Source organism: Magnolia sinica, chromosome 8 (genome assembly GCF_029962835.1).
Source record: "Magnolia sinica isolate HGM2019 chromosome 8, MsV1, whole genome shotgun sequence".
Classification (NCBI taxonomy): domain Eukaryota; kingdom Viridiplantae; phylum Streptophyta; class Magnoliopsida; order Magnoliales; family Magnoliaceae; genus Magnolia; species Magnolia sinica.
This window is the reverse complement of record NC_080580.1, coordinates 68,444,093-68,455,423: the sequence shown is the minus strand read 5'-3', so window position 1 is coordinate 68,455,423 and position 11,331 is coordinate 68,444,093. Positions and strand designations below refer to the sequence as shown.

Genomic DNA, 11,331 nt, shown 5'->3' with positions numbered 1-11,331 from the left:
CTAGGACGTAGATCTCTCTGAATATAGAACTAGCACCGTTTGATCCTGAGATTGAAAGAACAATTCGTGAAAGATTGAGAAATAATCCTGTTGAAATGGCGAATGAGACTGAAGTTAAAGCTCTCAAAGATTATTCAGCTCCTGTCCAATTTAATGCGCCTTCATGCATAGTGTTGCCAACCACTACGGCAGCACACTTTGAACTTAAACCTGGAGTCATACAATTGTTGCCATCCTTTTATGGATTGGACAAGGAGGACCCATATCATCATGTGAAAGAATTCTTAAACATTTGCTCCACCTTTAAGTTCCAAAACTTCTCAGACGATTCGATCCGCCTACGCCTGTTTCCTTTTTCTTTGAAGGATAAGGCGAAAGCATGGTTGAATTCTCTAGAAGTTGGATCTATCACTACATGGGACCAACTGTCTAAGAAGTTCTTAAACAAGTTCTTCCCCGTTCACAAAACCAATGCCCTCCGTAGAGAAATTACTAACTTCACACAAAAAGAGGGCGAGCACTTTCATGAATGTTGGGAAAGATGGAAGGACTTGCTTCTTAAATGTCCTCATCATGGTTTTGAGAAGTGGCAACAAGTTCAATACTTCTATGACGGTCTGACACCACAGAACCGTCGCATGGTTGATGCCACCAGTGGAGGGTCATTCATGACCAAAAGTGATGTCGAAGCGTGGAACTTCTTTGAAACCTTGTGCGAAAATTCCCAGCAATGGGATTATTCAAATAGAGGTGACAAAAGTCCCCAACCACAAAAGAGAGGTGGTATATATGAGATAGGAGTCATACCAGAGCTGAGTGCCAAGCTTGATAACCTGACAAAGAAAGTTGATGCTCTGGTATTAAATAATGGACCACCACAAACAGCTCAAGTCGAGGCATATGCCACATGTTCTAGTCCTGCCCATCCTATGCAGTCTTGTCCATCTGATGCAGCATTCCCAGAACTTCTCTCTGAACAAGTTCATGCTTTGAATACTTTTCAAAAATCTGGGAATGATCCTTACTCAAACACCTATAATCCAGGGTGGGCTAGACATCCAAATTTCTCTTGGGCAAAAGGACCACAACAAGGAGGACCATCTGGAAATCCTCCTATGCAACCTTACTCCCAAGTTGGCAGTCAACAACCTCAACAGTTTCCACAATATCAACAACTGCCTACACAATCAAGGAAACCATCTCTTGAGGATACACTCCATCTTTTCATGCAGAGTTCTCTCCAATTCCAAAAAGACACCCAACAAACCTTACTGGCCAACCAGCAAAGCTTACATGCAAATGCACAATCCATTGTCAAGCTGGAAGTACAACTGGGTCAACTAGCTGCCACATTGAGTGAGAGAGAGAAGGGCAAGCTCCCTAGCCAACCTGAGGCTAATCCAAAGGGACAGTATGAGATTGGCTCTAATTCCAACCAAGGGCAATATCATGAACAGGCCAAATCGATCACTACCCTTAGGTCAGGCAAGCAGATTGATAACAGAATAGAGATGCCTGGGGATGAATCAAATTCTAAAACAGAAGATCAAGATGAAGCAGAGAGCCATACCAATGCATCCAAAGTCCAAAAGCTCTCTGACTCTCCAAGAGCCACTAATGTGCCACCTTATGTGCCCAAAGCACCCTTTCCTCAACGGCGGGCACCAAGAAAGAAAGGAAATAACTTTGATGACATCTTGGATGTGTTTCAAAAAGTGCAAGTCAAAATCCCGTTGCTTGACGCTATCAAGCAAGTCCTTGCCTTACGCTAAGTTTCTTAAAGATTTATGCACTCAAAAGCGTCAGCAAAATGTTCAGAAGAAAGTGTTCCTTGCAGAGCAGCTCAGCTACAGGATTCAACATAACACCCCTCCTAAATTTAGGGATCCAGGAGCTCCCACAATGTCTTGCGGCAGAGCAGATCATAAGATCGGGAAGGCATTACTTGATTTAGGGGCGAGTGTCAATTTGTTACCATATTCGGTTTATGAGCAGCTAGGACTTGGTGAGTTGAAACCGACTAAGGTAACATTACAACTAGCCGATAGATCTGTCAAGGTGCCCCGGGGTGTTATTGAAGATGTGTTAATCCAGGTTGATAAATTTTATTTTCCAGTGGATTTCATAGTTATAGATACTCAGCCTGTCCAGAATCTTCATAGTCAGATCCCAGTCATTTTGGGTCGTCCATTTTTGGCCACATCTAATGCTATTATCAATTGCAGGAATGGAGTTATGAAATTGTCCTTTGGTAACATGAATATTAAACTCAATGTTTTCAATGCAGGACAACAACCCTCAGATTTGGATGACATATTTGAAGTGGACATGATCGAGAGCCTTGTGCAGGACTCCTTCCATACATCTTTTGAAGATCCTCTTGAGACCTGCTTAGCACAATCGAGCATGGATTTTGACATTGATAGTCCCATCCATGAAGTCAATGCATTGCTCGACTCTACTCCTATATTGGAGATTGAAAAATGGAGAGCGAAAGTGGAACCTCTTCATCCCTCTGAGACTCTTCTTGACAGCATAGCTTCCAACTCTGAGAAGACAAAGGCGAGCAGGCTGCTTAATGTTCTTAGAGCATATAAGGCAGCAATTGAACGGAAGATAGTGGAAATACAGGGAGTATGCCCCACGATATGTATGGATCATGCTGTGGAAATGTCACATAACATGCAAAGGAAGCGTGATCCTAACATAGAAGAAGTCGTTCGAGCAGAAGTCCTTAAATTATTTGACGACAGTGTCAGTTGCCTTATTTCAGATAGCACAATTCATGGGAACTCACATCACTTGTCTGGGATCGGTTAATGAAAGTGTTGAGGTAATTTCTTTGGCGGACCCCGGTTATAAAGATTATTTCATTCATGGTCCGTTCTTGTCTGGCTGAAGACGTTAAACTTAGCGCTCATGGGAGGCAACCCAGCCTTTTGCTTTATTGTATTGCTTTTTATTTCATTCATTTTCATTTTTCTTAGTTAGTTACTTCAATGTTTGTGGGTAACATTACTGCAAACCCTCACGAGACTACAACTCGTCCACTAGGGGTAACCTAGGGGTTTAAAGGCTTGTTGCATGCGCTAAATGCAATCGAGAGCACCTGCGAAAGTGGTATAGGTAGGATCTTCTTTTCTTTTTCTTTTTGTTATTTTTGCTTTTGTTAATTTCTCTCTTGCCCTAACTTGCTCTTACATTGATAATTTTGGGAAGCCTCTTGATTCTCCGTCCAGGTACTATCTTTCCCTCATTCCTCTTTTATTATTCGTTGTTCCATGTGCATCGCATGATTATTTCTTTTACATTGAGGACAATGTAGATTTTAGGTTGGGGGTGGGAGATTAGGTTACCTAATCTGTATTTTCTTGGTCTTGAGCAAAATTTGTGAAAATTTTAAAATTTTTTCTGGAATTTCTATTGAATTCAAAGTGATTTTGAAGGATAGTTGTGATTTTACCATTATAAGATACATGATGTTGGTAACTAATGACTCTTGGATTCGGCCATCCGCTTGATTTCATCCATTTTGATTTGTTAATCCATGATTAGACGTTGTAAACATTGATTGAGTCATGATTTCACATATCACATCTCGCTTACACATTAAGCTTTCGATTCGATAACTGAATGATTAACTTGGTAAAAAGAAGAATTAAAAGGCTAAGTCACATAATCTTCACCATAGGTTTGCTCCCTATAGGTATAGATTTGATTCTCCATAGTTGACTTATAAAAAATGAGGCGACAAGTTTTCGCCATAGGTTTGCTCCCTATAGGTAAGAATTTGATTCCCCTCATTTGCGTTACTGCTCATAAAGAAAATCAAAGGCTGGTAAAATGAAAAGTTAATCTGTGAGATAAGTGTTGGTTTCAAGCTTGGTTGTCACGAATTACCAATGATATCATGAGATTGACAATTGGATCTCTTAATGTTTGTAAGTCGAAATTACACTTTACATTCATGGAGCTCGATGTTCAGAATTGTTCTAATTAATGGATTAATATGTTGAACTTGATTATGAAGTTTACTGTGAGCTTGATTTCAGGAGAAAATTCCACTTACCATTCATGAATCTTAGAATTTTCACATCTCAGCTGTCTGTTCACAAGTTACTTGAGTTACAGGAATCATCTTTTATTTCTAAAATTATTTTTCGCATACTTTGCTCGGGACTAGCAAAATGCTGGTTGGGGGTTGTGATCAGGGTCAAATATTGCATATCAGACCCCAGTAATTACCAGATTTTACGTATATGATAATGCTTAATGGAGTATTTTAATTGTATTTTTGTTACAGGATGAAGTCAGGAGCGTTAATTGAAAATTGATGTTAAAGGCATGGATTTCATGATCCAAAGTCTCCAGAGCACGGGATGGACTCCAGAGAACCAATAATGAAGATTTTACACGCCTGAGATCTGAGGAAAGCAAGCCAAAGGGGCCCGAAAAGGGTCCAGAATGCAAGATCACATGGTTCCCGCTATCCAATCAGTTCGAAACTTCATACATGGGATGAGGGCCGTAAATTAACCGTACATATTAAATTTCAGCCATTGATAATCTCGGGAAGTGGTCTAACGGCCAGATCAGCCCCTTAATTCATTAAGTGGGGTCCGCTGGATATCTGGATATACATCAATTTTGGTCCTGACGGTTTAAAGAAGATGAGCAATAGGATGGACGGATTGGATTTCTCGAAATCATCACAATGGACCCATATGTATAATGTATGTACATAGTGCACATGTGCACTATCGGAGCACCGAACGCACTTAAGTCGGTCAGCAGCGCTGACCCGACTCCCTTTTCAAAAACGGAAAATTCCGTTTCCAGCGCGCGTAACGGACGGAAGTCCGTTTTTACGGACCGCTGTGGGCCCCACCGGTAACACGTACGGCCGATCCGAGCTGTTCATCATGTAGAAGGGTTCATCAGCTACAAAACCATGTTTGCAGTTTGTGCTCATGCGTGCACACGTGCGTGATACAGAGGCCACAAACAGGCCGTCTTGTGACGTTCAAAACTGATTTTGTTCTGATTTCTTCTCTGGGCTGCGTCCACGCAAATTCAAAACCATCCATATTTGAACAAAATCTCGTCCTCTATCCAATGGACGAGGTGGATTTCTCCGAAAACGCTTATGTGGGGCCCACCGATCACGGCTGCGAAAAATTGCACTTCGAGTCCTTCTACGACTCTGCCACCGACCCCAGCCATCCAGCAGCTATAGAAGGGGAGTTTTGGATGTGGGAGAGTCATTCAGAACCAGGGGATTCCAGATCTGGAGCAAGGGAGAGAAGAAAGAGAAGAAAGAGAAGAAAGAAGAGAGAGAGAGATTGTTTGGTTTGATGTTTTTTTATGAATTTTATTTAATATTTTTTATGGATTTTATGAGTCACTAATCTCTCAGCTAGGGCTGAGATGAAGCCCTTAATTTGATCAGCTCTTGTATTGGTTGATTTACTTTGAATTTCAATTAATTTGTTTCTTTCTCTAAGTGGGCTTTATGGGTTTAAATTCTATACTTTTCTATCTATGAACTTGATTAAAGTATATATATGGATGTTGTTTGGATGCTTATTATAGGTGCTTGTGTCTGATCAAGAACAAGTTTCCTATAGAGGAAGAAACAGGGTGCTTTAATGAATGTACATTCCATGTACCCGACCAAGGATATGGGATATGTCATTCATGGCATTGCTTAAAGGAATTAGACAGTTTGTATGCCCGATTAAGGACACAGATTGTGCTTTCTCTGTATAAGTGGTATCAATCTAGATCAAGGTGAATCAACAGACAAAACAAGGGTTAGGATAATTAGGGGTGGATTCGAAAGTCCTAGTGCTCTCTCTCTGATTGAATTTTCTTCCCTGTTCTTAATTAATTGTTTTTCATAAAATTGTGCTTAGTAATTCATTCCATTATTTGTTGGATTAGTTAAGGAGAATCATAGATTTGAATTGTGACGACCAGTCCTCGTGGGAACGATCTCGTAATACGTACCGTATCTGCATCTGATTCGTATACTTGCGAGTTTAAAAATCATTTAAATCGTGTTGGTTTAAATAAAACATCACACAACCACACATTTGCTCCTTTGATCGTCTAGGTAAAAGCCCTCTTCCCCTTTCTTGAAAACCTTGAGTTGAGGAAGGATTTGCTTGAAACTCTAACATGCGAATGGTTGCTATAGGGATTCCGGCCATCCGACCCCAAAAGCCCTCATTCCTATGTCGTTTTCAAGATCTCAACGATCCATAGGTGCAGACTATTACTCTTAGGTGACCTAGCACCAATTTTAATACGAGATTAATGATTTTGATTGCTTGGATGTTATTTTTGAAAGCCTGGGAGATCCTAGGAATTGTATGTTGGTTGATATGACATGGATTTATATGTTTTGACTCTGTCATGATGTCGTTTATGTTTCTCACATGATTTGATGTATGGATGATCATATGCTCATGCCGTGTTGATTTTTATACGTTGTTGCTTCATATTTCGTATGATTTCATTACTCTTGTGTGTATATTTCTCAACATGGAGGAAGTGTTAACTTCCTCAATAACCCACACCACACACATACACTTTATTTATAATATTAATGATTTGCTTGTAGGAAAATTTTAATTGTATGTTGAGCAATATGAGATCAAGGTGTTGAATATGTTTGATGTTACATTGGTAGTTGGTATGTTATAAGTCACTATTCCTACCCTTGGGTTGGTCAGGAACATGAGGAGAGCGAAGGTGGTTCCGTTGGTAGGACCACTGTTCACACCCCAAGTGCAGGGTTGTAATGTAGTAATAAACTCGGTAAGACCGAGGTCGAATCCACAGGGACTGATACCTGTACGTTATCTGAAACCAAGTAGAACTAAAACTAGACTGAGATGCGATCTAAACAAAATAGAATTTAAGAAATAATTGTGGAATAATTATCTAAAACTTGAAGGAATTTAGGGGAAGGAAACTAGGGATTCAGAGGATCCACTTATAGAAATCAGGGAGATCTTATGCCACTATCACAAATTATGAAAATTTACTGAACTGCCATTGATATAGGTTTCAAGAGATGAAAGGTGTATGAATTAGAATGGATTCCATCACCAAACCATGCCCAGGAGACAAAGCAAACAACAGGATTAAACTAATTACCAACCACATCAACATGCTATGAAAATCAAGAAAAAATGGTACTGTCATCGACCATGCCCAGGAGACAATGGTGAACAACAGGGCTTCCTGACGTCATACACATAAAAAGAGTAGGAACATGCTCAAAGTCATCGCAGACCCATTGTAATTTCAGTCACAACAGACCATTAAAAACTAGAAACATTCCCCTTAATCAAACTATAATCAAGGTCGTTCATAAATTAAAATCAATTCAATGGCACAAAGTAAAACCTCCCCTCGCTCCACAAGCTTCACCCCTTAGCCCTAGCTAAGGGGTTTAGCCCAACATGGGTAGGCTAAATAAACAACAAAATAAAAAAATAAAAAGGGGAAGAAAAGAACATGAAGGAAGAAGAGAAAAAAAAAAATCACTCCTTAACCTTGCCAAACCCAACCGATGCTTTCAGCGAGCACAAACCAAACACCCTTGCTCCCTTTGTTTCTTCCAGCCGTTCTCTCCCTCTCCAAAACCGAGCTCTTTTTCTTCCTTCAATCTCCCTTTAAACGAATGCTTTTCTCTCTCTTTATAGGCAACAAAGACCCTGCTGGAGTGTTAGAGGCGGTGGCTGGAGTTTCCGCACTCCATGCGGAAATTTTTCGCAGCAGAAACCGGACGCGCAATCTGTTTTTCGCAGCAAAACACCCTCTATTTGATTTGATTTTGCAGCATGAAATCAACACATTTGTTGATTCTGACACCTTGGCTAGGGCTATGGCCATCTGTTGAAGCATGTGAATGGTCCGGATCATGCATCAGAATGTGATCTTGATCACGTTACATCCCACAAGTGCCGTCTTTTCCGGATGTGCGCGGGCTGCGTAAACAGCGCCCGATCTTGTCGGCGCTGGACTCTCGGTGGGGCCCACTTACCTTGTCGCTTGATAAATCCGACCCGCCCATTGAATTCCTCTCGAAATTTCAGCAAGGAAGGGGTGCTTTTACTCGGGTTCAGTGCGGTCCATCAAATCAACTCATTCCACCGTCTGCCTTCAGTTTTGACGATCAAAAACTGACCTCCGATGTATCTCGCCATTTCGCCACCTAGACTATGTTTACGGGGCCCTTTTAGGCCTGATGGATGGTCCCGATTATCTGGATCATCGACCGTGGTGGCCCACAAGACCAGACCGCAATCTCTGTTTTATAACAGAAACAGAACTTTTGTTTTTGAAGAGGAGACGTCCAGAGGACGGTTTGCCATGCAAGTTTAGTGCAAAAAGTGTACTATGTACACTGTATGATGATTATGAGAAATCCACACCATCCATCTTGTTCCCCATTTCATTTGAGCCGTGGGGGCCGAAGTTAAAGCGTATCTGGACAGCGGGTGGGCCCCAAATCAGGGTTTTATGGGCTGATCTATTAGTTCAGCCACTTTCACGAGGATCCAATGGCTGAAATTTGACGTGTACGGTTAGTTTTTGGTCCTCGAGCCATGAAGACCTCTAGATATTGCCCTAATCTTGCATTCTGGCTGACTTTCAGGCCGCTTGAGCTTCAGTTTCTCAATTTTCGCGAATTTCGGCTGTGTAAAATCGTCGATCCCAATCCCCAGGAGTCCGTCCCCTGCTTTTGTGACATCGGAGTGCCGAATCCACACTTTTAATACCCAATTTCAGTTTAAGCTCCTGATTGCATCCTGCAACAAAACACAATTAAAACCGGGCGTTAAACAGTATCATACCCGTAAATCCAGGTAATAAATGGGGTCTAATATGTAATATTTGACCCTCAACAACCACCTTGAGGCTAAACTCATGGGTTTGGACGAGTACGTGTGGGCGGCAGTAGTTAGGCTACATGGGTCGCTTGTACCCGATGTCGTTCCGCCACATACTTGCCTGAGCTCGTACGGTTCAGTCCACTGGCTGACCCACCTAGTTTGTTAACCTTGTTTGCTCACATAGGTATGAAAACTGAAACACCCCACTACCGTTGTAGCCCATCGATACTGGATAGAATATTGATCCACAGTCTCGTGAGCCGGGCATGGTGGAACACTATGTTCGAGTTGTCGGCCTACGCTGGGGTGACGCGCCTCCCCGTAGTGATCGCGAGCAACCCCACATTCAGCGCCCCCTATGTGCTTGAAGTCAGGGATGGGGGAAACCCGACGGGGTCAAGGATCGCGGGGTCTCGACCTCACACATTGGGGGGTCTTGGCCTCGCAACTAGTTCAGGGCATTTGATACGTGGGGTGTATCAGATTTCCAAATCTGCTGGATGAATGGACTTAACTAAGAACCCGGTTAACATCATCATTGCATGGCATTAGCTAGGTTGGCGACTCGGCAGTCGAAGTCGCACTGAGGGAGTGTTGGCATTGGCGATCGTTAGATGTTGTCACACGAGGGAGTGTTATGGTGAGGGCATACATCATATCATCCTGCATGCATGCACATTAACAAGATTAGATAGATGTTTATGATTGATTGTTTTTCATTAAATTCTTGTTATAATTGATGCTTGTTGCAACTTAAGATTAATAGCACCCACTGAGTTGATTACTCACTCCCACTCTGGGATGGTGTTTTAAAATACCAACCAGACCCGTTCATAGATGCAGGTGATACAGATTTCGTGGAGCCTGGTGATGCGAGCCTCGAGGAGGAGGATGAGATCTCTTACTTCCAGCTGACGAGCGGGCCCTCATCGGACCTGTAGATGGCACATTGGATTGCTGCGCAGAGGGCTCAGTTCTATTCTCTCTGGACATATTATTCTTTTGTGATTTTGTTGGGTGACACCATGTGTGACCCTTTATTATTTTTTTCTTGGTCATGTATATGTGTGTATATTTGTATATATATGCTAGTTCTCTTTCATTTCAGTCGACAGGTGCATTTGTGCTTCATGTTCCAGGAACTCCAAGCTGCGCATTTAAACCCAATTAAATGCATATTAAGTGAAACCGATTATAAGTGACCCCGGGAACTCGGGAGTCGAGCGTATGCACGACCCCCGATTTTCAGGGTGTTACATGGCCCATCATGGAATGCTACATTTGACCGATGGGGTATATGTTCGACATACATCACAGTGGGGCCCACACAACTTGACCTCATGGGAAGTTTCCATGAGGCCGACCTCATAGTACCATTTCCCTATATATATGTGTGTGTGTGTGTGTGTGTGTGTGTGTGTGTGAGAGAGAGAGAGAGAGAGAGAGAGAGAGAGATATTGGAGAAAATGATTGCAGTAAGCCCATTGAAATATATATTGTTTACACCCGATTTTACCATGACAAATTTGACAAATAGTAAGCGACACATGATGGCATATATATAGAAGACCAAGATGAGATCCTCATAGCCGACGTGAATTGACAAAAAGAGATTGATTGTAAAGCACAAGGAACACTGTTACTGCAAGACGCATGTCATTGTTCTTCAAACAAGGTTGTTGTGCGACACATGACAATGCTAGAAAGACCATACACTCCATTATGGCTTAGAAAAGAAGTCACAACTATTATTTTAGCTAGTGGTGATGCTTCTCATTACACATACTGATGAATGAATGGTTGTGCATATGTGAAGTCATAAGGAAAGAGCCCCAATACACACGATTAGCTAAGGCGATGATCAATAAAAAATACATGGCATATAACGTTATTGTGAAATGCATTTAGAAATAAGTTGATTACCAAAAATTACAATGGTTTTTTCGCAAGATAGAAATATGATATATTATGTTTACCCGACAACTGACTAATCAAAACAAAATCTCGCAAACTCATCTTGAGTTAGAAGTATAATCAACTACGTCTACTGACTTGCCAATTAATCAAGAAAAGATTTCCAGATCGACCCCAAGATGCATCTCTAGTAAACCACTTTACACATCTATAAATTCAGTAGAGAATGAAGAGATTGGGCCCCATGCCACTTTAATTCAACATAACAATACTTTTTAGCTCATCCTTCGTCTTCTATGGATATTTATCATTATTATTATTATTATTCTTATTATTATTATTATTATTATTATTTTCCAATCAAACTTCTCCACTACCAAAGCTACTTTAATGCTGCAAACCCAACCTTAATTGAGTGGATTGGAATAAGTTAATTTAGGCACCCTATATTTGTGACCACATCACTAGATCTAGGAAGATCTTTAGGTCTCAAACAAATGATCAGCAA

General features: G+C 41.3%; 1 non-coding gene across 1 annotated transcript; it reads right to left on the bottom strand.

The window, feature by feature from the left end:
* Window positions 1–473: 473 nt before the first annotated feature.
* LOC131254675 (small nucleolar RNA R71) lies at window positions 474–580 on the bottom strand. The gene has a single exon (XR_009175796.1). It is a non-coding gene; the product is annotated as a small nucleolar RNA R71 (small nucleolar RNA).
* Between the last annotated feature and the right edge of the window lie 10,751 nt (window positions 581–11,331).